Genomic DNA, 27867 nt, shown 5'->3' on the forward strand with positions numbered 1-27867 from the left:
ATTTATTTATAATATGTGCGAGCTTGAGTATGGAAGTCCCATTGCTGCAACAAAACATCCAACAAAAGCAACTCAAATAAGGAAGAGTTTATTTTGGCTCACGGTTCCAGGGTCATACTGGCAGGAACTTGAGGCAGCTGGTCACTTTGCATCTTCAGTCAGGAAGAGGAGAGTGATGACTGCTGGTGCTAAATTGCCTTTCTCCTTATTTATGCATTCCAGGATCTCATCTATGGTATGGTGCTGCCTGCTTTAAGGTGGGTCTTTGCATCTTAATGAAGCTAATTTAGAAAATCCATCACAGATATACCCAAAAGCTTGCCTCTTCAGTGATTCTGGGTCCTGTCAAGTTGACAATATTATCCACAACACACCCTGTATTAGTTACTTCCCTATTATGGTGACAAAATGCCCCGAGTAAGGCATTTTATAGAAGAAAGGGTTTATATGAGTTCACAGTTCCAGAGAGATAAGGATCCATCATGGCAGGGAATTGTGGCAGCAGGTCACAGAAACAGCTGAGACCTGCAAGCAGGAAACAGAGAGAAAACTGAGAATTCACAAATCTTTAAATTCTCAAAGCAAGCCCCCAGGTGTAGCTAGAGTTTTCTGCCTTGCCCACAGTCAGGACAAATCTCTGTCATCCGCCAGTCCCACAGCCGCTCAGACCCAACCAAGTAAACACAGAGACTTATATTGCTTACAAACTCTATGGCCGTGGCAGGCTTCTTGCTAACTGTTCTTATAGCTTAAATTAATCCATTTCCATAAATCTATACCTTGCCATGTGGCTCGTGGCTTACTGGCATCTTCACATGCTGCTTGTCATGGCGGCGGCTGGCAGTGACTCCTCCCACCTTCCTGTTCTCTCAATTCTCCTCTCTGTTAGTCCTGCCTATACTTCCTGCCTGGCCCCTGGCCAATCAGTGTTTTATTTATTGACCAATCAGAGCAAAAGATTTGACATACAGACCATCCCACAGCACCCAGGGACATACTTTCTCCAGGAAGGCCATATACTTAAACCTTCTTCAACAGTACCACCAACTGGAGACCAAGTATTCAAATGCCCAATACTATGGGAGCATTTCTCATTCAAACCACCACATTCCACCCCCTGGCCCCCATAGTCTTGTTACCATATAACATAATCCAAAAAGAATTTAGTTCAAGTTCAAAAATCCCCATCTTTCACAGTCATAACACTATTTAAAAGTCCAAAATCTCTTATGAGACTCAGGATAGTATTTTACTCTAATGCCTTGTAAAATCAAAAAACAAATTACATACTTCCAAAACAGAATATTACAGAGTATACATTACCATTCCAAAAGGGGGGAATAAAGGCATCATAGTGAGAAAATACTAGATAGAAGCAAGATTGAAATCCAGAAAGGCAAATGTTAAGTCTTGTAGCTCCATATCTGATGTCAAAGGGCTTAAATGGTTCTGCCTTTCCAGCTTTGCTGTCTGCAGTCTGCCACCTACCCGGGTCCACAGCTCTCCTTGGCCAGTATCCCATGGCTCTGGCATTTACCAACATCTTGGGGTCTCCAGTGCAACTCAGGCTTCATTTCTACAGCCTCATACAGTGGCCCCTCAGGTCCTCCATCCAGAGACTCCCTTGTCATATAGCTAGCCTTAGAAGCTCCCAGAAACCATGGAGGAAGATTCCATGACCCCTGACTTTCATGATTGTAAAGCAGTCACCATCATGTGGATAACAATGACAAGTTTGTCTGTCAGTTTGGAATCCAGCCTGGTCCTCCTTAAATCATGTGTGCCCTTGTTTGTTGTTTCTTTCTAGGAGCAGAGGATTCCTTAAGCCTTTTCCTTTCATAAGTTGGAAGCTCAGCTGTGTTGGATCTTGCCTTAAGATCATCTTTCCCTTTATTGCATTGAAAATAAGGCCTTTCCTTAATCTCTGTATTTCTTTCAGCACAAGCTTTAGCTGTAACATTAAATTTCCTGATGCTGTTTTTCTCTTCAAACTGCGTTTTGTAGCTCTCTCTTTCTGCCCCATTTGTACTTTTCCATTTTAGACCTGCATAACAGTGGTTACTAATAACCATTTGGCACAATCAGTATTTGCTATCTTTGAATCTCTGCCAGAGAAATTAGTCCTACATTTAGCTTCAGGCAAGTCCTTAGGATACAGGTAGAAAGCAGCCATCTCCCCCACTGCACCCTCCCACCCCCCAAATATCACAGGAACATTTTCAAGCCTAGTTACTAATATTGTTCCTCTCTGAGACCTGTTGATTAGGGGCCTCCACAGTCCACATAACTCTCAGTACTACTGTCTTCCAAGCTCCCGCTAGGAATCCCATTAAGTTCTAGTCCAGAGTTCAAAACCTCCCACGTTATTCATTAAACAGCACTGTTAGGAATTTGAGAGCAGTAGCCCACTCCCACATATCAATTTCTGTGTTAGTTACTTTTCTATGGCTATGATAAAGTATCATGACCAAGACATTTTATAAAAGGAAGGGCATATATGTAGCTGGAAGTTTTTCTGTGTCCTGGGCAGCTGTCAGTTGAAACAAATCTCTCCTACTCACATCCCCCAAGTAAACACACAGAGGCTTATATTAATTATAACTGCTTGGCCATTTGCTCAGGCTTATTACTGACTAGCTCTTACACTTAAATTAGCCCATAATTTTTATCTATATTTAGTCATGTGGCTTGGTACCTTTTTTTAGTTATGCCTTGTCATCTTGCTTCCTCTGTGTCTGGCTGGTGACTCCTGACTCAGCCTTCCTCTTCCCAGAATTCTCCTCATCTGCTTTCTCCACCTGTACTTCCTGCCTGGCTACTGGCCATTCATCATTTTATTTATCAACCAATTAGAGCAACGTATATTCCCAGCATACAGAACAATATTCCACAGCACTTCCCCTTTTCTGTCTAATCAAAAAGGAAGGTTTTAACTTTAACATAGTAAAATTACATATAACAAAACAGTTATCAAGCAAGAATTACAGTTATAGTATCTAGTCTATTTGTATTTGGCAAAATTAAAGAAAATATTTTGTCTATCCTATATTTGTGAGTTCAAGGTTTCATATCTACCTTATCATAACCAAGGAAAACTGTAATTACAACTATCTAGTCTTCAACTACATCAAAGACCTGAGAAGGATATAATATTACCTAAGTAAGAGGGAAGACATTGTAAACAACTTCCAAAAATCTAGAATGACTGAGACAGCTGGCTGCCTGGACAGTCACCCAAAGTTTTTCTGCAACATTAGGCTATCCATCTTTAGCCTATAGGCCTAGAGTTTTTCAGTCATTTTTTTTCTTCTGTCCTATAATATCTGGCATTCTCCTCTGCGAAGCAGGAATCTAAAGGACCAGCTTGTCTTGCAAAGTTCAGTGGTCACCTTCCTATGGGTCCTGCATGTCCATTTTATACTGTCAATATAATGTCATACTGTCAATCAGTTGAAGCAAGGGCACTTTTTTGCCCAGTGGCTAGCTTTTGCCATAAAGCATACTTCATAATGAGTTTTTTTTTTTTTAAATCCCCATCGTCTTCCTTGAAGTATTTGGTGCTGCCAGGAGTAGATGTGTCTTATTGTCCAGAAAAGTCTTAAGTTCTTAAAACATTTTAAATGCCATATTTTGTAGGTCTTTGAAGTGTTTGAAGATTACCTACCTAATTGAAATATATCTATGTATACCTAGAAAACTTAACTAACATGACTGTAAGTTTGACTATCATAGAAGACTAATTATAATCTGTATTTAATTATACATTATAATCTTAAATGAGTTTCATAAACATAATACTTTAAACAAGAGTAGAAATATACATACAGTATAACAAAATTAACTTTAAATTTGTATCAATAAACTAAAATCCATAGCATTGTAAAACATTTCAAACAAGTTGTTCTTTAAAAGTAGAGTCAATAATCTACTCTTTTAGTCTATCATATCTATATCCTATATTTCTATATCAAATCCCCCTTTCTTCTTTTAGGAAGAGATTGACTATGACCAATAACAATTTGTAACCAACAACCTAAACAAAGACAAACATCCATAATCCATTTTTTTTTTGGAATATGGGCATAGTTTTCTAGGCTATTTCCTGCTGATAAAGGGTGCTGTATTAAGAGGGATCCTGAGAAAATTAAGAATTATGGTCAAGTCCTGATTGGAATAGTCTGTGATTTTGTATTCTCTGAGTTGCCTTGAAGCTGTTTTTGGATGTTGGATCATCTGAGCCTCTTGGGGTTTTCCTTGGTCAAACCATATTAGCCTGGAAGCAATCCATAGGTTCTCATCTTCTGTGGAAACAAAAGCAGAACCTCTTTTTTAAAGCAATGTATCCTTAGATATTAATTTTGAAATCGAGATACCTTTAAAATATATATATATATTGATTTAACTCAGCAGCTTTTACAATCAAGTGTCTCTCTGCAGTTAAAAATCCCAAAGACAATATAATCTATACTCTGTGTGTGATTTCCATCTTTATGTGGCTTAACTTTTATATTACTTCTACTGTCTCTTTAAAGACTTTATTTTTAAAACTTTTTGTTATATAACTGTCTATATTTCCCTTTTTCTCTCTTTCAAGCCTACATATATTTTTATACATATTGTAAACCATTTAGAGATTTATTTCATCTGAATCTGTTTTATTGTGAATCCATTGTTTTAAACTGCAGAGTGGTTAGAACAGAAGCAGCAGCCTTGGCTGTTGACTCTGCCCACCTCAACTTTTTAACATGGCAGTGGTACGTTTACCATCAGCTCTGAGAGCCATGTGTACCACCAACTCTCAGAAGCAGTGGGTCTATGCCTCCATGAAAGCAGTGTGTAGCTCAGAAACTTTTTTTTTTTTTGTCCTGTGTTAGCAAAAGCTTAATACACCATGCAGCGTACTGAGCGGCTTGGAGACGCCTTTGTGTACCTTGGTGGTAATCTGCCATGCTGCATTCAAGCCCATATACCAAGTACTGTGAACCTGCCATACTATATAGCTCATGGCTTGTCTGAGACACAACTAGGAAGCTGTTTTTAGCTCCATTTTAGAATCTCTTATTAAGTTCTCTCCGGTTTTAGGTGGAAACTATTGCCCCATGTTGGGTGCCATTTGTAGCTGCAAGTTTTCCTGTGTCCCAGCCATCTGTCGGGACAAATCTCTCCTACTTGTGTTCCCCAAGTAGACACACACTTATATGAACTTAAGGTTCTAGGAGATAATCATGGCAGGGAATCGTGGCAACAGGTGGCAGGTGTGACAGCAGGAACAGCTGAGAGTTCACATCTCAGACCACAAGCAGGAAACTGGGAATGGTGTTAAGACTTCAAATTTTCAAAGCCTTCTCCCAGTAACAGACATGGCACATTTAAATCTCTTCAAACAGCACTGCCAACTGGGGACTGAATATTCAAATATCAGACTGTGGGGGACATTTCTCACTCAACACCCCCTCCCCCAATTACTGCTAATAGTTTTCATTGGATTGCTTTTACCTACATGTAGACTTACATAATTGGAACCAACCATATGAATAAAAAAATTTGTATACACACACACAAAGATTTTATTTTAATGATCTACTTTATTTGCAACAAATATGTAAATTATTTACTAATAACAATGTGATGAGCTATAGTTCATATGCCATGTAATTAGTTCAGTAATTCAGTGGTTTTTCAGTGTATACAAAGATACATGTAGCCATTATAAATTGTGAAACATTTTTATCAGTTTATGTAAACTGTGCTTTTTTGTTGTTGTTGTTGCTGTTGTTGTTTTTTGTTTTTCTCCGAGGCAGGGTTTTTTTGTGTAGCCTTGGCTGTCCTGGAACTCGCTCTATAGACCTGGTTGGTCTCAAACTCACAGAGATCTTCCTGTCTCTGCCTCCCGAATCCTGGGATTAAAGATGTGCGCCACCATTGTATCTGCCAACACTTTGGATTTGAGCAAATGACTATACATACTTGCCTCTTGTGGACACTTCATATAAATGGAATTGTATGATATGTAGTTTTTTTTGTGTCTGACTTCTTTCATTTAGCATTTTTCACATACACTATTTTTATTATAAAAAATGAATTTTAGTTAGTTCCACTCCACTCCTCCCTCAGCCCCTCCCAATATCATGTCCTTTTTGTTTTTGTTTTTGTTTTGACAAACTCATTGAGTCCTATTAGTTGCTGGCCTTCCACTAGAGCGTTGCCAACCTGAAAAATGGACTTTCTTATATCCAACAATAGCCAGTAGTTCCTCAGCTAGGAGTAGGACCTTGAGAGTTCCGCTCCCATCCATGCTGGAATTTTGACTGGCTTGATCTTGTGTATATGTTATCACAGCTGCTGTGAGTTCTAATACCAGCAAAGTGATTCCTCAGCAGCAGAATGGATGAACTTGCCAGAGAGAGTGAGGGCAAACAGGCAAAAAACACAAGCTTTCTTCCATGTCCTTTATGTAGGCTGGCACCAGAAGATGAAGCCCAGATTTAGGGTGGGTCTTCTTGCCTCAAATGACCCAATCAAGAAAATCCTTCACAGGTGTGTCCAGCTGCTAGCGTTTTTTGTTGGTTCCCGATGTAGTCAAGTTGACAACCAAGATTAGTCATCACAGGAGGCATCCCATGCTTTATACTATGGTTTTGTTTTTTATTTATTTTTTTATTTAATAACTCTTGTCTTATGGGAGCAATGTTGTCTACTCAAGCAAGCCAATTCTGTTTTAACTATCTTTTAAGGTTGTATTTTGAAATTAAGTTTATTAATTAAAGCTTTTCATAATACTTGGTTCACCTGTCTACTACTTGCTTCTTCCCTATCTTTTAAGGCTTAACCCTTTAGCCCTCAGTATCCCCTCTTTCTTTTCATGTTTGTCCTACTGTCCCTGCACTTTTTTTTTTTAAAGTTGGCTTATGAGATAGTAGGCTTCTCTATATGGCTTTTTATGCTTTCTTTTAAATTTATTATTGGATCTGATTTACTAAAACATTTGGGTTTTGTGCCTCTGTTCATCAAGATTGTGAGTCTAATCTCTTTCGTGTGTGTGTGTGTGTGTGTGTGTGTGTGTGTGTGTGTGTGTACACATACATTTGTACACATAGGACAGAGGCCAACTTGGATGTCTCCTCGATCACTTTCTTCACCTTATTTTTTTGACAGGGTCTTGGTCACCAGATCTGCAGTGTGATTGGCTAGATTTGTTGGCCAGCAAGTCTTTAGGATCCTCGTGTTTCTAGTTAGTGTAGTACTCAGCTTCTTGAGTGGATGTTAGGGATCTGAACTTAGGCCCTCATGCTTACACAGCAAGAACTTTACATCACCCCAGCCCTTGCTTTGATTTTTGAGCTAGGATTTTACCCTGTAGCCCACACTAGCATGGAACTCCCTGTATGACTCATGCTGGCCTCAAACTTAGGCAGTTCTCTTGCCTGAGCCTCCTGAACTCTGGAATCTGCCCCTACATTAAGGCTTTTTTATTCTCATTTGATTTTGGTATTAAAACTATACTGTCTTTGTGCGTTAACTTGGGGATTGCTTCTTTTCATTCTTTCCTTAAAATTTATCTAAGGTTAGTATTATTGGGGGTTAGAGAGATGGCTTACCAATTCAAAGCACTGACTGTTCTTCCTAAGGACCCAGGTTTAGTTCCTAGCACCCATATGATAGTTGTGAGCTGTCTACAACTGTCTGCAACTCCAATTTCAAGGATCTAGTGCCCTCTTTGGTCCTCTGGGCACCAAGCACACACATGGTCTGCAGACATTCATACAGACAAAAGACACATACACATAAAAATAAATAAAATTTTAAAGTATTAGTACTGTTTAAGAAGCCATCTTAGTCTGCTCTTTTTCTCATTGGGAAGGTTTTAAATTATCCATATTAGGTTATTCATAGTTGCAAAGGTGCTCTTAATCTTTTAAAAACAATTATTACAGTGTGTGTGGGGGGGGTATGTGTGGGGGTGGTGCCAAGGCACATAAATAAGTGGAGGTTTTGACAACTTGTGTGTGTGGGGGCTCATTTCTATCCTTTCATCTTATAGGTCCTGGGGGTCACACTCAGGTCATCAGACATGGCTGCAAACACCTTTACCCACTGAGCCATGTTGCCAGCCCCGTATTTTTCCTTTTAACTTTTATTGTTTGTAGAATATATTCAATGTCAGGTTTTCAGTGTTTTTCTCTTAATTTTCCCTTAGGGTTTTTAAATTTAATGGATATTTTGAGTCAGGGTCTTAATGTAACTCAAGCTAGCCTTAAGTTTGCTATGAAGATGCCTTGAACTTCTGGTCGTCCTGCCTCCACCTCTTCATTGTGCAAATTACAGGTGTGCTTATGTGGTGCTGAGGATTGCACTAAAGGCTTCATGCGTGCTACCTGAACTCTCTGCCAACTGAGCCATATCTCCAGTCACCTCTGTTAGGAATTTGTCCTTTGAAAATTCATTGAAACTCAAGAACTTTATAACCCCACAGATTTATTTTTTATCATTACAGTTTTTAATTAGCATAGGAAATAATTTTTATTGAGTATTTTAATACATACATGTCATTGTTTTTCACACATTCATACCCTCCATTTCCCTCTTTTCCTCTTCCTTTTCTCCCAAATAGTCTTGATGTGTGTGTGCATGTGTGTGTGCGTGTGCGTGTGCGTGTGTGTGTGCGTGTGTGTGTGTATTAGATGAATATATATAACATATATTCATATATATATAAATAAAATTGTGTGTGTGTGTGGACGCTCATGCCACAGTGCACAGTGTGAGGGCCAAGGGACAGCTTATAGGAGTTGGTTCTCTTCTTGTACCATGTGTGTCCTGGTCATTGAATTTGAGTTGTCAGGTTTAGCAATAAGTGTCTTTGCCCATTGAGCTATCTTTCAGCTTTATAAAGTATTGCTGGTGTACCTTCAACTTGCTGGTTGCAGGACCCTGCCCCTAAACACTGTGTTTTGAACCAAGGACCCCATGCATGCTGGTCAGGCACTCTCCCATTGAGCTACATTCTTCAGTAGTGCTTTTGTGTATTTAGAAAAAAACAGTTTCTATCTGCATTCTACACATGAGAGACAGCATGAGAAAACAAAATCAAACCTGTAACCCTCTCTCATTCTACCCTCTCATTTGGCCTTTCTCCCTGTAGTTTTTTGGTAGATGGTATATACATGCTTGAAAGATAGTGCACCCTATAGTTGTAAGGTATGGTTCTCTGTAAAATATCACCTAGAACAAGTTGGCTAATCTTATATTAGAATCTTTGCTGGTTTGGAATGGAAGGGTGTATTTTATCAGTTATTAGGAGAGGAATATTTAAAATATGCAATTTAATTACAGGCTTGCTCTCCCCTCTCCCACCCCCAGAGTAAAGTCTGAACTTTTATTGGGTTTTTGTTTGTTTTGTTTAGAGATAGGGTCTCTGGTCTTGGTCGGTCTCTCTCTCTCTCTCTCTCTCTCTCTCTCTCTCTCTCTCTCTCTCTCTCTCTCTCTCTCTCATAGCCTTGGCTGTCCTAGAAATCTGTGTAGAACAGGCTGGCCTGGAAACGCACAGAGACCCACCTTCCTTGAAGGGTTGAGATTAAAGGCATATACCACCATGCCCAAATTTCATTAAGTAAATATGTATTTTGGGTTGTATTTTTCGGATAAATGAAACCATTAAAAAATACTCATCTCAGCTATTTTAATATTCTGTCTTAAAGTCTACTTTTTTTTTAAACCAATATAATCATTCTTTCTTTTTTGGTTTTTTGAGGCAGGGTTTCTCTGTGTAGTTTTGGTGCCTGTCCTGGATCTCACTCTGTAGACCAGGCTGGCCTCGAACTCACAGAGATCAGCCTGGCTCTGCCTCCCAAGTGCTGGGATTAAAGGCGTGTGCCACCGATGCTCGATGCTCGGCTCCATTCCTATTCTCTTATTAGCATCTGCAATTTACATGTTCCCCTTTTAACTTGCTTGTGTCTTTATATTTAAAATATTTTTATTATAAATAGCATTTAGGTAGATCTTACCTTTTATTTATTCTGACAATCTTGGTCTTTTAGATCTTTTGTCCAGTACTCTCCCAATGGAGTCTACTGTTACTAGTCTTTTAGTTGTACTGTTCAGTATTTAATGTTGATAGCTGGATTCACACACACACACCCATTTGTCTCTTTGGTGCTTTGTTTCTTTATTCTCTTTGCTTTCTCATTTTTTTTTTTTTTTTTGAAGTCTAATTCTAACATGTCTGTCATTTTGGAGTCTGGTTTCTTTTGTAGTCTTTTGCTTGTTGAGATAGATTATTCCTAAGTTTCAGTTATACTACCTGCTTTTGTGCATGCCCAGTGAGTTTGGAATGTTGTAGACACAGTGGATGACATGGTACTGCATGTGTTTGTTGTTTGCTGTTGGGGAATGTGAGTTTTTGTCTGTCATCAGTTACTATCCTTTCAAGGTTGGTGTTGCGTTTTCTTACCACAAGGCTCGAAAGAAACCTTGAACATGATCTTTTGGGGTCTCATTCACTTCCTGGGGTAGTCAACAAAACTTTGGAAGTTGGACTAATTATTCTCTGTCTTCAATGCTGTACCACTTCTGTTCAGTTCACACATCCTGAGCACTCTATTCCTGCATCCAGCTTGAACAGGCTCCAATTGGGGCTGGTGATGTAGTATCTCCAAGGACACTCGGTTTGAAGGCCTGAATGTACAATATAGTGATTGTGTGCTTCACACTTTACAAATGATTTCTGTCTTCTGAGTTGTTCACAGAATAATTTTAGTGTACGAACCTGCAAATTGCTGTGCTTTTCTCAATGTATTTGAGCTATAACATGATGACCAGCTTTTCCAAAATGTTTCTTCTATATTTTGGAAAGAGTTATATGTACCATAGACAGTTATTTGTTGTCCATCTGCCACTAAGTTAAAACACTTAAGGGTTTTTATACTGATTGTGGTGTAACATTTTTGGCCTTTTTCAGTGTGTGTGCATGCACGCTTGCGTGCTTAATAGCATAAATTTTTTTTTAGCATAGTCCTAAATTATTGTATTTACTCTTCCTAAATTATGGTGAGTGTGAGCAGGAGGAAGAGGCCATTGTACTGGTACTGTGCTGAGAGTTCTGCGAATGGGTTCTTTTTGTCTCGTGTTTAATAACCTTCTGAGGTGGGTGGTATATCTACTTTGCACAAGGAGTAACATCTTATGAGCCACAGTCCTGCTTGTACAGGACATCATTCAAAATGACACGTTAGAAAGTAGCAGACTTTTACTTATATCCCACCTGTGGTTGACTCAAAATTGTATTTATTTACCACTTGTCTATAAAATGATGAGTATATAATGTCTTGGTTTTTTTCTTTTCTGTATAAGAACAGATATCCCCTGCTACAAAATTTATAGAAAATATAGCTGAGAGTCATTTCCTAGGAGTATTTTCATTATATGGAGGGATGTACTGCTTATAGTCAAAAGAAGAAAATTTGTCCCTGAACACTGAGATTTGCCTGACATCTGAGCAGGTCATACCTCTCTAGTTGAAGTATCTATTTAGCCAATCAGGCTTTGCAATGCCCATAAGAAAGTAGACTTTCTCAAGAAGTATATGTGTTTGTGTTGGATTCAGGAGGCCACCATAATTATGTCTCTATACATTTTGAATCTATAGAACAATCTATAGTCCATCTATCTGCCTCTGAAATGTCTGTCTTTTTATTCTTTGGTTTTTGTGTTGGTTTGTTTTGAGACAGTGTCTCTCTGTATAGCTCTGGCTGTCCTGGAACTCACTGTGTAGACCAGGCTGGCCTCAAACTCACACCGATCTGCCTGACTGCCTCCTGAGTGCTGAGGTTAAAGGTGTGCACCGCCATGGCTAAATATCTGTCTTTAAAAATATATACATATATACATACATACATGCATACATACATATATGAGTATTGCCTGATTTTGTGTATCATGTTCATGCAGTTTTTATGGAGGCCAGGAGAGGGCGTCAGATCCCTGCCATGGCTGCAGTTACAGAGGAACCCAACCCAAGTCCTCTGCCGGACTATCAAATCCTCTTTACTGCCAGGTCATCTATCTTTCTTATATTGTGATAACAAAGAGAGGTTCGAATTGTAACATTTTGAGTGTTTTTTTGTTTGGTTGGTTTTTTGTTTTGTTTTTTTCTTTTTTAAGAGTTACTTGATTTTATTATATTTATGGGCATAAGTGTTTTGCTTGCATGTATGGATGTGCACTGCAGTCAAGCCTGGTGTCCTCAGAGGCCAGAAGTGGGTATTGATCTCCTGGAACTGGAGTTATAAGGTGTTGTGAACCACTATGCAGGTGGTATGAACTAAACCAGGTCCTCTGCAAGAGCAGTACACACTTTAAACCACGGCACCATCTCTCCAGCCTCACTTGCTTCGAGGGTTTTTAACATAGCAGCATAGAGGGGGCTGGAGAGATGGCTCAGTGGTTAAGAGCACTGGCTGTCTTCCAGAGGACTCAGGTTCAATTCCCAGGACTCAGGTTCAATTCCCAGCACCCACGTGGCAGCTCACAACTGTCTGTACCTCCTATTCCAGGGGATCCAACACCCTCACACAGACATAAATGCAGGCAAAACACCGATGTACATAAAATACAAGTAAATTTGAAAAATACAACATAGACTAATATAAACAATGTCTGCATTCTTATTGCTCAAAATTATCACCTGTTGACATTTATTTTTTTGTCAGTTTGCTTTTCATTTTAAAGTAGTCTTTGTTTTTAGCTGTTTTAGATTCATAGAAGATATTCAAGATAATGCAGAAGTCCTGTGTTCCCTCTTCAATTTTATTCCACTGAACCTTCCTCTTAACATCGCATATTCTTGTGGTACATTTGTCACAGTGACTGAACCTGTACCAACACATGATTGACTGACAGCAATACTTGAGTCTGACTTCCTAGATTTTTTTTTTCTTTATAGCCTCCTGTTTTTGGAGCCCTTCTAAGATATTGTACCATGTGTAATAATCACAGTTCTTTAGGTTTTTCTCAGAGGTGGCATTTTTCTTCATTGTTTCTTGTATTTTGATGACCTTGACAGTTTTGAAACTGATTAGGGATATTGCTGAATGTTCCCCTTTTGGAATTTCTCTGATGTTTTTCTCATAAGAATAAGATCATAAGGTCTGGGGAGATGGCTCAGTGGAAAGCACTTGTTGCTATTACAAAGGACCTGGGTTTGGTTCCCGGCTCCCTCATGGTCCCAACCATTTGTAACTACAAGCACTAGGTGTATATGTGGTACAGACACATACATGTAAGCAAAACCACCGGTAAACATAAAATCTTTAATTTTTTTTAAAAAAGAATAGAGTCATAAGAATTTGTAGGAAAATCATGCTATTTTCCTCTCATCCCATCAAGGATGCACATACCATCAACGTGACTCAATATCATGCATGATGTTGCTCTTGATGCTTGGCAGAGATTTGATCGTTAGGTTTCTTTGCTCTAACATTCTTCTTCTCCTCCCTCTGTACTGTCACACACCTAAGGGTGGGGATTATGTTCCCCTTCCTTTAAGGTGGAATGTCTATATAATTTATTTGCACAGGTTTGTCTCTTCATAGTTTTTCATTAAATTTAGATTAAAATGTACATGCTTCATCTTGTTTAAAAACTTGGTATTGGCTGGGTTTGGTGGCACACATCTTTAATATCTACTCAGGAGGCAAAGGCAGGTGGATCCCCAGGGTCAAAATTAGCCTGGTCTACATAGCAAGTTTCAGCAGCCGGAGTTACATGGTGAGCTCCTGTCTCAGAACAACAACAACAACAACAACAACAAAAAAAAAAAACAAAAAAAACTAGCAACAACAACAGAAACCTTTGTAACCATTAAAAACTATACATATTGACTTGATTTATTGTAACTGTTCATGACTTTTTGAATTATTAGTTGTTGGTTTTTTTTCTATTAGTTTTCTCTATTGATTCTTTCTGCTTCTGAGGGTTTACAACCACATTTTCAAGTGAAAATTTTGAGGTTCAAATGGGGTATGGGTGAATTTCAACAAAAGATTTTGCCATAGTCATTCTTAAAATTTAGGTATGCTATACCAGCATAGATGTAACAGGACCGCAATTTCAAGGCCAACCTGGACTACATATTAAAATCCTGTATCTCTCACACAAAAACATACTTAAAAATTAGATTTATCCTCAAGCAGAGTTACTTATCTTAAATGTGTATTCTGCCTTAATTTTGGCCGTAGGCAGACAGTTTTGAGCTCTTGTATATTTTGAGACAAGCATCTAAAAGTCTCTGATATTCCCTGTTAAGAACCAGGAATTTGTTGGGCAGTGGTGGAGGACACATTTAATCCCAGCACTCAGGAGGCAGAGGCAGGCAGATCTCTGTGAGTTCAAGTCCAGCTTGGTCTAAAGAGTGAGTTCCAGGACAGCCAGGATTATACAGAGAAACCTTGTCTTGTTTAAAACAACAACAACAACAACAACAACAACAACAACAACAACAACAAAACCCAGGAATTTAATGTTGGTGACATTTTCTTATTAGGAAGTGCCAATATTTAATCAGCGAGTAGTGATGTCAAACTTCTAGGGATATATATCTGCATATTGCCTATTAAGGATAGAAATATAGCTCTTTACCTTTGACTTTTGGAAAATAGCACAGTCTCTGTAGTCAGTACTGCAGTTAGTGCTTTATTATCTTAAGTGGAAACTTCATGTGCTCAAAACTGAACTGTACTCATGTTGTATTTCTCTACCAAGTAATAAAGAATGAGCTGAACACAGGCCATCTTAAATCCTTGCCACAAAGAGAAAGGTAATGCTGGGAGGTACAGATTTCAAACATTGTCTTGCAGTTACTGACTTTAGTTTTTACCTGTCTTTTTAAACTTAGAAAGTGTTCATTTCAGAGAGTCCTGGTTGCTTAGAGAAATATTTTGTATTCTATTTTTGGAAAGAGATCTTAAAGCCACCTCAAGATTGTACAGTGCCTTGTGGTTTTTCAGAGCATTTTCCTATGTGCTGTCCCATTGAAGTCAGAAACCAGAAGTCAGCATGTCCTGTGCACATGACTAATGGAAGTATATATTCTCAGCCATGAGCAGGTGGTGTTCTTCTTGGACAGGCATGGAGTACAGAGATAAGAATGGATGAAGAGGTTAGTGTGTGTGTGTGTGTGTGTGTGTGTGTGTGTGTGTGTGTGTGTGTGTGGTGTGTGGTGTGTGGTGTGTGTGTTTTGAGTGAGTGGTGAGCGGGAGATAAAGATAAAGCACTGGCACATTTGCTTGTAGGGTCTCTGCCTTCTTGGCAGCTGTGCTTTCTGGGTTGTATGACCTGGCCTTTCTTTGACTGTTGTACTGTTGTTGCTACCACTCCAGAGGGTTCTGTAAGCGAAGGGGAAGGGAGCAAAAGGAGATGGGCAGCTCTTAACTCTTTAACCAAGTCCTTAGAATTTGATGGGCAGACTTGAGCAGGTTTCATCCTATTTGTCATTGTTGTGAATGCTGTTTTTCTGAGATGGTATTTAGTTCATAAGCATTGATAGCCAGCTTGTTCTTGTTTTCTTCCCCTCTCTATTTTGTTTGTTTGTTTGTGAGAAAAAGAGGGGGGAGGGGAGGGGAGGAGGGGGAGGGAGGCTGATTGACTGATTACTATGTAACCTTTTCTAGTTTGGAACTTGATATATTGACCAGGCTTGCCTCAGATGGCCCAGCAGATAAAGGTGTTTGCTGTGGAGGCCTGACACTTGACTTTGATCTCTAGAACCCATGGTGGAAGGAGAGAACCAATTCTTCTCAAAAGTTGTCCTGTGACTTCTATATATGTGATGTGGTGAGCATGGACCCACACTCACACACATCCACACAAACAAATAATAAAAGATCTTTCATAAGCTAGGTGTGGCATGTGCCTTGAATCCTAGGATCGCATAGTTTGAGGCTATCATTTAATTCACATAGTGAGTTCCAGACCAGCCAGAACTATCTAATAAGACCCTGTCTCAAAAACAACAAGGAAAACACACACACACACACACACACACACACACACACACACACAAAACCCCACACCTTTCTCTGGATAGATGGCTACATATTTGTGATACTATAGATGTTTAAGTTACTGGAGTAGAAATAAACTTTGAAACTGCAATAATGGTAGAGATTCAGGCTCCTTCCAGTGTCTTGCTCTTGCCATGTTCTCTTTCATGCTGATGATGTTGAACATTCCTGGTGTTGTATAGTGGATGTTCAAGGTCCAGTTCTGGTTTGGTCTGTTGAGCCTGACTTCTTGGACTGGGAATCCTCTCTCCATCTAGAAATCCAATTGATCAGATGAAAGCATTCATCTGATTTCTTTGGGTCTTATGTCAGTTACCCTGATCATGACAACACTTGCCCCTCCTGCATAGTACTTTTACCACTCCATAGTACCTTCTGAAAGATAACTAACAGATAACTTTGTTCTTAGTTGATAAATGTGTGTATGACCACTGCCTTTTCAACTTCCACTATCCCAGCAACAGAGCTGAGCTTAGAAGCAGGTAGGCTAGCTGGGATGTGGTGGCGCACACCTTTATTCCCAGCACCCAGGAGGCAGAGACAAGTGGATCTCTGAGTTTGAGGACAGCCAGGGCTACACGGAGAAACCCTGTCTCAGAAAAAAAAAAAGAAAAGAAAAGAAAGCAGCAGCAGCAGCAGCAGCAGCAGCAGCAGCAGCAGCAGCAGGAGGAGGAGGAGATGTGCTATGTAATAGTTCCCATGTAAGTCTCACTGCTGGAAGAGTCTGCTCCTTATATAAGGTGGCTCGCGTGCGTGTGTGCGTGCGTGCGTGCGTGCGTGCGTGCGTGTTGTTTAGTGACTGTAATGGCACCTTGCTCTTTGAATTTAGGAATTAAGTATATTCAGGTAATCTCAGTCCAGTCTCTAGTAAACTCTCCAATGCTCAGGTACCAAATAACTCCTAATGAAGCAGCATCTCTGGCTGCCACGATTGAGCCAGAGTTCAGATTGCAGTGACAATTGCACCTTTGTTGTATCAGGAGCCAACACATGATTGCTGAAGCAGTAAACATAAACTGTTTGAGCAACACATAGCTGTTGGTGTCCTGATTACAGTTGTTTCTGTTTTCCCTCTTTCCTACCTTTTCTGCAAAGACTGGTGGGAAAGATCTGATAGTGGAGGCCAAGTCTCATCCATTCAGATACTTTTCTAGTCACACTATAATATATTAGAGCAGTGTGTGACAGTTTATAGCCATATAATAATCTCAAGGCCATTTGGTTTGGTTTACCTAGTTGTGTTTAGTGCTTGATGACAGCGTCAGTTAATATTTTAAATATAGTTGTGCAGCCAGACAGTGGGTCATTTTGTCATTTTGGGCAGTTACAATGCTAGAGTAGAGAATGACTTTAAAAAACAATTTCTCTTTATGATAAAATAATACTTGATGTAGATGTTTTAAATACTACAGAATTTTAAAAGAGGAATAACTGGGACTGTTAGAACAGCTCATTAGAGACTTGCCATAAAAAAACCTGATGACCTGAGTTTGGTCCCTGGAACTCACATGAAGGTAGAAGAGAGAACTGACTTCACAGAATTGTTTTCTGACCTCCACATGTTAACATACACTTACTCACACCCCTTCACAACAACAACAACACACACACACACACACACACACACACACACACACACACACACACACACCATAAAATACAGTTTAAAGAAAGGAGGAAAAGCCTCCAGATTAATCATTAAATGTTTTGCAGTTGCACCCTGCCCCAACCCTTGCTGTGTGTGTGCATGTGTCTTGGGGATTATATACTTTGTGGTCTGTTTTTCTCTTTTTAATCTTACAGGGCGGTTGTCTCTGTCAGCAGTAACCATGTGCTGTTTATACTATGCGAGTCATCTCACTACTTGACCAGTCCCTTGGCTCTGCTTCCCCACTCTTTTGCACTTCTCTGGGTCTCGGTGTGTCAAATGCTAAAGGTCTTAACTTCCTCTGAGTCCTCTGACAAACGGGCATCACTAGTCAGGAGCCCCTGATTTAAGAATGTCATTTGTCCATGATCTCTTTGATAGGGCTTTTCACAGTTCAGTAGTTGATATGCTGTAGAGTTGCACATGTTTTAAAATGACAGTCACCTTTGAGTGTGCTTTGCACTTCATGTGATGGCATTTAGAGTTCTGGGTCTACCTTTACCTATTCCAGCCCTCCTGTTGTCACTGATGTATAAAGCTTGTCAGGAGGAACCGCACAGAACCTGTTTGTATCCCTATGTTTCTCTTAGAGCTCGTCCCACATACTGTTCTCTAACAGCCACTTTCAAGAACTTGTTGTTGGGATTGGAGAGTTGGGTTAGTGGTTAAAGAATGCTTGCTGCTCCTCCGGGAGACCTGAGTTTGGTTCCCAGCACCCACTTTGGTCAGCTTACAACTGCCTGTAATTCGAGCTTCAGGGGATCTGACATTCTTCTAGCCTTCATGGGTACCCATGGCATACACATGTGTAGAACATACATATATGTATGGAAAATATATATATATATATATCTGAAAATACATACCTTTTTAAAAGAGAACTTGTTCTTGTTTCGTGCCCTGGTGTAGCAGAGGTACATTGCCTGCGTTTGCTTTCTTCTGGGTCCTACCCTGTCCTTCTATTGCTCTGGGTCTTGCATTATTGATACTTACATTACATTGCTCCTTTGAGCCTTCCTCGAATGTCTGTTTGTCATTTTATCAGTGAGTGGACTGTGAATTGTGAAGGATGGCATATCCTTTGTGTAGAGGGTTTGGGGCACATGTATAGTTCATCCAATGATGATCTATTCTGCTGTGTCATATAGCTTAGCTACAGTGTGAATTAAATCTGTGTTGATAAAGGAAAATGTTATTTTTCCTCATGTCTCCCATTTATTTCCTCTTCCCCTTCTTCTTCATTGCTACTGTGGGATAGGCTAGAAAGGACTGCTTAATCTTTAAGATGCTGTTCTTCTGCCTTAAAAAAGTATTAGGATTTGATGGAATTAGGCAAAACAATTCACTTACATTTTATTGCCCTCTTTTGACTTTGTACTCCATGCTTTCTGTAAAGTACTGTGGGCAAGAGTACAGAGAAAGGGAAGCTGTGGACTCTTGGTTCCTGTGCTGCTGTTTACATAGCAGGGTGTACCCTGTGTGATCTTTTGTAGTGGCCGTTGGCCACATTGAAAGCATCGCTGATATAAGACCATTCCGGGCCAGCCAGATTTGGGGTCCCAAATTGTTCTTCACTGAGAATACCTGCATTTCCCAGGAGTGTAAAGCTGCCATGTAATTTAAGCTGATTGGAACTAAAAAAGGCATAAGACTTAAGATCTGAAGTAATTGTGAAAGTTCTGCTGTAATCACCTGAATGTTGCTGTTTTTTGCATGGAAAAAATTAGGCTGGAGGCAAGAGGTTTGTCCCTGCCGTGTGGTCAGTTAGGAGCAGGATTAGAAACAAATTGCCAACCGCTTCCAGCCCAGTGTTTTGGTTAGGAATAAATATAGACCGCATCCTGAAGAGATGATGTCTCCAAAGGTCATGGCCTGCTGAGGCATAGCACCGGTATTGGAGTACTGGCTTCATTCAAAAAAATTCTAGTGTTCCAGGCCTAGAGTTCTTACTGCCCTGTCATGGTGCCTTAATAGAAGTCATATCCAAGGAAAACATGAGAAATGTTCTAAATACTTTTGCAACTAGGATTTACTATTGACAGTAAGTGTTGAGATCTGGGTCTGTATCTTCCTCAGTGCTACCAGGATGGGACTGTTAACCTGCCCATGCCAGCTCACCTAATTCTGCTTCCCAGGTGAGCTCTAGTTGGTCAATGTGCTTGCTGCCTACAGCATTGTCATTAATGGTATATGTCCCTTAACTTTCCATTCATCAAGTTGCGGTGCTGGAATGATTCCAAGAGCAAGTGGGTGATAGCTGCCGACTGAATACAGCCGTGCCTTTCCATGAAAACTGCTCCTCTTGGCTTTTTTCCAGTAGTGGTGGGTTGCCAAGAGACAAATGCTTTGACTTTACAAATGATGTAGCCATAGTCTAGTTTAATAATGGTTCTTCTTTCCATTAGAAAGAATGAATATTTTTTGGTCCTTAAATTATTTACAATTTTTTGTTTCATATGTATTGAATCATATTTTTGTTGTAGTTTCTTGGTTTGGTTTGGTTTTTCCAGACAAGGTTTCTCTGTGTAGCTTTAGCTGTCTTGGAACTTGCTGTGTAGTCCAAGCTGACCTCAAACTTAGAGATCCATCTGCCTCTGCCTCCAGAGTGCTGGGATTAAAGGTGTGCCCCACCTCGCTCAGCTGAACCATGTTGTTTTCATAAAACTTACGTAGATGTGTGGTTGTATTCCACTGCATAGAGAAAGGTTGAAAGTGTCCGCCTAACTGACCTGTCAGGTCAGACCAAAGATGCACCAGGTGGAGCAGTTGCCTTGTGGCCCACATGTGAGCAGGAGGCACCTTGGTTTCTTTATTCATGAGTGGTTTTGTTCTTGTTCAAATTTCAGCTAGTGTGCATTATGCTAGCATATTCTAATTATTTTTCCTGAGACAGTCTTTCTATTTAGCCTAGTCTGATTCTCCTGCCTCAGCTTCCCAGGTACTGGGACCATAGGTATAGACCACCATGCCCAATTACTTCTTAATATGTTTTAAGTTGGAATGAACAAAGTTTTTAAGTTGAAAATATTTGTGATTGTCTGGAATAGTTTGAAAGCAATTGTCTCTTCATAGTGTTTGTGTAGGTGGTGAGCCCAAAGAGTGCTCTCATCCTAGTGTTTTCGTTGTTCTCAGGACATGTCTCCCAATTAGATACAGTGATCCCAGCTGCCCTCTTGCTGCCAGCTTGTATGGAAGCTGCTCCCAATCGCTTGACATTCTCAAAACTCCGCTCCTTTATTTCATTATTATTGTAGGCAGACATTGGAAAGAAGCCATATTTAGTGTAATTTGACCCCAAAGCCTCAGGATAATCATGGGAGTATAAGTAGCCAACATTCATGTACTTTCTGTATGGCAGCTCCAATTTGGAATTCTTCATGAATGTGATTTTTTTTTTTTTTAAATTTTCACACAGCATTTAGAAGGAGGTATTTTCATTTCCATTGTATACCAAAGCATAGAGAGACTTAAGTAAATTGCCCAAGAAAGGTCATACAGATAGCAAGTGGCAGAGCCACCATTCAAATCAAGCTAATACCCCAAAGCCCACAGGCTTGGCTATACGAAATTACTGCCTCTGTAAATGGCATCTTATTTGTGGGAGTGTGCTCATATTTGTTGTGCCCTTACATTTTTCAAGCATTAAATTGCCATTGTCCCACAGACTATAGTTTGCCAGGTCTTTGTGGACAGAGCCAGTGTCTGTCCAGTGGTAATCATTTTAGTCTGGTGTACTTAGAGGACATAGTTCTATGCAATGGAGAAATGACAGTCCTCATGGTGTAGGACAGTGTCTCTGGATTGAACATACGGCACTTAGAGTGAGGTCTTGAGCTGATCTCTGATGTTCCTGAGCTTTCTAAGCAGCCCTTTGCTTGTGTATGAAGTGATAGGTAGCTTATTGCTGAAAGTCATACTTGGTTTTTCTGTATGTTTTCTGGTCTCCCTTCCTCCACATGCTATGCTGTGTGGTTTTAAATTTATATAAAAGTATGAGGAAAACTAAAGTCTTTTGAAATAATAACTTGTGGTCTTACTGAAATCATATCAAACTTACCACTTGTCACCAGAAGCATTCCCCATGGCCCTGCTGAGTCCCTGTGAGCTCCTGCATGGCAGCATATGTCTGCTTGTTTTCCCCTTCCTTCTGCTGGTCATATAGCCTGTTCCATTAAGATGTGTAGCTTTGGTCATATCTATCTGGCATTTCATTGGAGTTGGACCATCCTTTGACTATTTGAGTAGTCATCTGGAGATGAAAATCCACTGTGGTCACCTGAATGTTCCTGTTGTATGCATTTGTTGTTGAATGATTGACTTCGTGAATGGTTAGCTGTACAGTAAAGGTCTTACATGAAGCATGGGGTTCTTTGAGGTCAGGGACAAGTTGCTTATTCTCTGAGTATTGCAGTAGCTTCAGTTCATTTTCTCATGGGCAAACAATATTCATTCTTAGGAGCTTAGGAATCCTAATGGACCTCTTTTGAAAATCTAATAATGTATCCCCCCCCCCCCCACACACACACACACGCATGTGCCAGGTGTTAATATTTTAAACTAAACTCCTCTGTCCTGTCCCTACTGATGATTCAAGTTGTCTCTGCCCATTGTTTCAGCCCAGTGGATTGTGGACTGTTCTTTTGGGAGAAGATCTACCACTGGTGTGGCCTCAATGTGGAGAAAATGCTTCTCTGGTTCTCATCCTACAGAGAAGCAAGAAGGTAGATCGGTGGCATACCACTGCTGTAAAAGCTTGCCCTTTTCAGTGACCCACCAGTGCCTTTGACTCACTGCCTTTTCAATATCCGGGCCATTGTGCCTTAAACCCTCTAGGTTTTGAATTTCTGTGTCTTACCTTTTGGATTGGTAAGACATATGTTTATTATCTTTTTGATACAGATCTTGCTTGATGAGTTAGGCGAGGAAGGTGAACAGTTAGGATGCTCTCTTGGTTAGTGCAGTGGAGAGAGAATCTTTGTGCTCTTTTGGAGCCCAGAGCTTGTTTTATTAATACTTAATAGCTGTTGTATCATTATAAGTAGAAAACAGTAGTTGTTCCCCATTGAAGCAAACTGAAGAGGCTTTTTGCAACCAGAGGTGCCCACTGAGGCTAATGGGTTAGTATTCCGGTGCCCAGGTTTGTTTGGTGTTTTTGCGGGGAGGTGTGTCTCTAGGTTAGGACATAATGGGGTCTTGCACCAAAGCCAAGGTTTGTTGGCATAGGAAATATAGCAGAGAGAATTTGCTTTATGGCCAGACTGTTCTCCTGTCTGTGTTGTGATCAAACACAAAACTGCCATACTGTAAAAATCAACGTTTTTAGCATGGCCAGGTGAACTGCCAGTTGACTATCTAGTAACTTAGAACCTTAAAAGTATATTATTTTATACTGTTTATTATTGTTTGTGTGCATGGCTATGTATGTGTTGGTGTGGGTGTGACTTACAGGCGCATGTCACTGTGCCCAGCTTTTACATCAGTGCTGAGGATCTGAACTCAGAGAGATCTTCAATGCTTGTGTGGTCAGCACTTGACCAGCCCCACCCCCACCTCCAAAGTTTAGAAGATAGAAAGAGGGCAGCTGCTTCTCTGAGTCCCGGTCTCCTCCCTCCCCCCATCATGCTGTGCTGTTGTGCCCTAGCTTCAGTGACTTGCTTTCTCCTGGGCTGACAGATGCTTTTGTTCTGGGGGGCCTGTTAAAGTAGTGATATCTTGGAGTGATCATTTATTTAGTTCCCTCCCCAAACACTAAGCACCTTCAGTGTGAGACAAGTGTTTGAGAGAAGCAAGATCTCCTGGTTTTGTGCTCCAGACAGACTCAGCATGAGTTGGCATAAGTACTGTTGTGGCAGATAACTCTGTGGAGTTGAGCAGTGCTCTGTGCCTTCCATCATCTGTCTATGATGTATCTGTCAGTGTAGAAGAAGGATAGCCCATCCTTTTTTCCATTGTGTTGAAGTCTGTCAGTTGATTATGGTTGTGCAGCCCAGGACCTGAGCAGCTTCTGGCTGATTTGCTGGATAATTGCCAGGTTGCCACAAGTGCCCTTGTGTCAGTGAACAAAGCTTGCATGGGAAAGCTTGCATGGGTTTCTTCATGGCCCTTCCCTCATGGGATCTTCTACCTTGGCTGTGCAGGCTCAGATCTAGCACTTGGGTTTCTTACCTTATCTGTTGTGCACATTTTTCACTCATGGGAGCTGCAGTTTACATGTTTTTTATTCTCCTAGTAAAGAAAGACATTACCAGATAAGCAGATTCTTGAATGAGCAACTGGCATACATGATCACAGTGCTTTTTCATGGCAAGTGCATAGAGCTGTGAAGCATTATTTAATAGATTCCATTTTAGGAGAGTTTTTGTTGTTTTGTTTTTTACTCCTACTGTACTTAACTTTTCTGTTTTCTGAGATTGACTTGAATTAAGTACTAGGAGCTTCTGTTTGGAAAGACAGAGTAAAAATACATTTTACTGTGTGGGCTACTGGTAATTGAGGAGAATATCAACATTCTATGGTTTATTTTGTTCCAAAAAATTTCACCATAACTGACAGTTCCTTTTTTGCTTTGGGTTGTACTCAAGAGTTTCAGTAGCAGATTTAAACTAAATCTGATAAACTTCATTTGAGAATAAAGCTAAGTTTATTAGGTTATTAACAAGTAACTTAGGAAATTAAAAGGACTAAGTAGGTTTGATTACTGATTGGATTTAGACATTTCAGTTTTATTGTTTGATTGTGTGCACTGGTGCTAAGCAGTGTATTAGCCTAGCCTTGGGGGCCATAGATAATTTGATTTGATCAGTGAAGAATAGATACAGAATTGGGAATCCAGAAATCTAGATAGATAACTCTAAAAGTGAATGGTTTTTCCCTACATCTGTAGCTGAGGCCATTGATTTCTACCTATTATGTCACTCCTTTTAAGATGAGACAAGCCACTTGAGATGAACTTGGTGGCCCCTTGGAGACTTAGGTCTACTTCTTTGGCCTTAAAACTTAACTACTAGCTCTGATCTGACTGCGAATGGGCTGGTGCTGGAAATGGGCATGGTGCCATATACTCAAGTTTGGGCCTCCTTAGTTAGTCTGCATTTCTTTTTGTTATAGGTTCAGGATGGGGCTTTTGCCCCTAACTTTTAAAATGTGTAGTAAGTTCCTTTGAGCTGGATGTCTGCAATATGCTGTCTATGGCCTTAGACTTTGCCCATGATTCCCTTTGGGAATTAAAGCCATACTGAAATGGTCAGCTTGCCTAGGAGAAAAGATGCCAAGAAATTTCCTAAAGAAAGCTGAGTATGTTAATATACACAAGACCGAGATGGGAGGATCATGAATTCAAAGCTAGCCTAGGCAACAAACACAGCAAAACAATATCTTGTTGTTGTTGTTGTTGTTGTTGTTTGAGACAGGGTTTCTCTGTGTAGCTCTGGCTGTCCTGAAATTTACTCTGTAGACCAGGCTAGCCTCAAACTCACAGAGATCCATCCACATGGTTCTGCCTCCCGAGTGCTGGGATTAAAGGTATGTGCCGCCACTGCCCAGCAAAACTATATTTTAGTAATTTAAAATTAAAGAAAGGGGATGGGGTAATTGGAGTAGAGAGGGAGGAAGAAATTTTCTAAAGAAACCTATGAGAATGTTTCAAAACACAGTATTACCCCTTAAAATCATCCCGTTAGAAAGTGCCAGAGTCTAATCAGGCAAACTAACCTATCTGACCAGATACACACTTCATTTTCACTGTGGCAAGGTGGTTCTTGGAATAATGTCAGGAATGTTTGTAGTTTCAGAAACAGATTTTTTTAAGAATAGGTCAGGCATACTTCCAGAATCTTAGAGAGCCCTTGGGTAAGTTTATTGTCCTGGTACTTGTGGTCTTTTTCTTCAGTTTAGGGGCATATGCTGGCACTGGCCCTTTCCCATACCCTGCATGCTACCTACTTTGGTTCTTGGTGCTAATTATTCTTGCTGCTGTATTCTAATTAAGCTGGGAGCTTCCAGCCAATGTTGATTTTTTTTTTTTTTAAATGTTTGTCAAGTTCAAGTATATAAGGAGTGAAGTTCCTTGGAGAGTAGGAAAACTCTATACATTCTCAACTGGGCTTGGCTCATAGCAGACACGGGCAAATACTGGTGACAGCGAGGGTGGATTGATTGTGGGTGAATGAAAGGATGTGCTCAGAAATGTTTGGTTCAAAATAGAGAAATTTAGAAATTGGAAGTTTTACTTCTGTGAGTTTTTGTTGCTGTTTTTCAAATTCTAGGTCCTTAAGAACAGTATTTCAGAGTCAGTGAGATGGTCAGCTGGTAAAGCACTTTTCCACCAAGCCTATAATGGCCTGAATTATGTAATAAAATAAATTCAGAGTAGTAGTTGCTACTTGAATTAACCTAGTGTGTTTCTTTCTGAGAACAGATAATTCTGTTTGTTTTTCTGAGTTTCATATGACAGTTGGAGGAATCTTCTTGGGATCAGGAATGCCCTTTGTACTCACTTAGCTACTGCCTTGACTTAAGTCTCCTGAACTCAGGGTTGAGCCTCATTGCTGGGTTTGGTAAAGGATTTGTGTTTCAGGTTACTCATATTAAATACCTAGTATAAAGGTTGCAACTAGAATGGGTTCATTTTCAGAAAGATGAGAAAGCTCAGGTGCATATAGCAAGCTCCCCCTCTGCCCCTTTGACATATAGGCATTATTGACATCATTGGGAGTTAGTTGTGTTGCATGTGGATTTGTTGGCAATCTAGACTTTCAGAGTTAAAAGAAATAATCTAGTGCCCTTGGAAGCAAAAAGATTGATGTCCACAGAAGGAATATACATTATACAGAGTGAGCTTACCTACATGACAGTTACCAGTTGAGACTGATAGTGATTTCTTAGGTAGAATTTAATCAGTGCTTGTTGCTGAGAATGAAACCTGTGGTATAGAACATTTAGTGAAACTGTCTTCCACTGAGCTATATCTCCAGTGTAGGTGGAGTTTTTTTGTATTTTGACAGCTGCTTCCCAAGTAACTAACACAGAGGCTTAATATTAATTGTAAATGCTCAGCCAATAGTTCAGCTTGTTACTAGCTAACCCTTAGTTATATGGGTTAATTTAAAATGTAATCATTACATATTTCCTATCTATGCTTTGCCACGTGGCTTGATACCTTTTCTCAGTACAGCACATTCACCTTGTTTCTTCCTGCATCTGCTTGAGACCTCCTAGACTCCTGTGACTCTGCTCTTCCTCCTCCCCAGCATCCTCTTAGTCTGGTTGTCCTGCCCATACTTTCCACCTGGCTACCGGCCAATCAGCTTTTTACTAACAATGAGAGCAACACATTTTCACAGTGTACAGGATTATTCTACAGCACCCCAGCCTAGTTGTAATTTCTTTTTTTTTTTTTTTTTTTTTTTTTTTTTGGTTTTTCGAGACAGGGTTTCTCTGTGTAGCTTTGCGCCTTTCCTGGAGCTCACTTGGTAGCCCAGGCTGGCCTCGAACTCACAGAGATCCGCCTGGCTCTGCCTCCCGAGTGCTGGGATTAAAGGCGTGCGCCACCAACGCCCGGCTTGTAATTTCTTGAATGAAACTTTGGCCCTTGGAGGTCTTCCCTGATCGAGATTGTTTCTCCCAGTCCAAACAGACTGTGATGCCAGACATGCAGAGCAAGCAGTAGATGGCAGGGAAAATGTTTTAGCCCTGTGAAAAAGAGGCAGGCAACTTGAACACCCTGTTTTTTTATTCCTCCTCAAGGGGACTGGGCACTACTTACTTGGGCACTATTTTGGAGACTCCCACATATACTCAAAGAGTTTGGAGCTAATTAGACCTGAGGAAACTGGCCCAGCACTGTGTGTGGCTGGCCTCTGGAGGCAGAGCTGGGAGCCCCTCCTTTTTCACCTTGCCTTAATCTACCGGCTAATTGGTTTTATTTCACCATAGTTTAAAAGAAAAAACTCTTATTAGGGTAAATATTGAGCATGTATAATAAAGGGTGATACAGTCTCTACTGTTGTGCAGTTGGCAGTTAATGTGCTTTAGTTCTCACCCCCCCACCTGCCTTGCTGCATCATTTTTATGCAGAGCCCATATATTTTATCCTTTCATTGCTAGTGTTCCTACTCTTCATTTTAAACTAGTTGAAACTTAGTTAAAATCTGATGAGGA

General features: G+C 40.2%; 1 protein-coding gene across 4 annotated transcripts in view; it reads left to right on the forward strand.

Moving 5' to 3' along the window:
• Crebbp (CREB binding lysine acetyltransferase) overlaps positions 1-27867 on the forward strand; it is a 143002-nt gene that overhangs the window by 38551 nt on the left and 76584 nt on the right. The window lies entirely within an intron of this gene.

This window comes from Peromyscus maniculatus, chromosome 8, assembly GCF_049852395.1.
Source record: "Peromyscus maniculatus bairdii isolate BWxNUB_F1_BW_parent chromosome 8, HU_Pman_BW_mat_3.1, whole genome shotgun sequence".
NCBI lineage: Eukaryota > Metazoa > Chordata > Mammalia > Rodentia > Cricetidae > Peromyscus > Peromyscus maniculatus.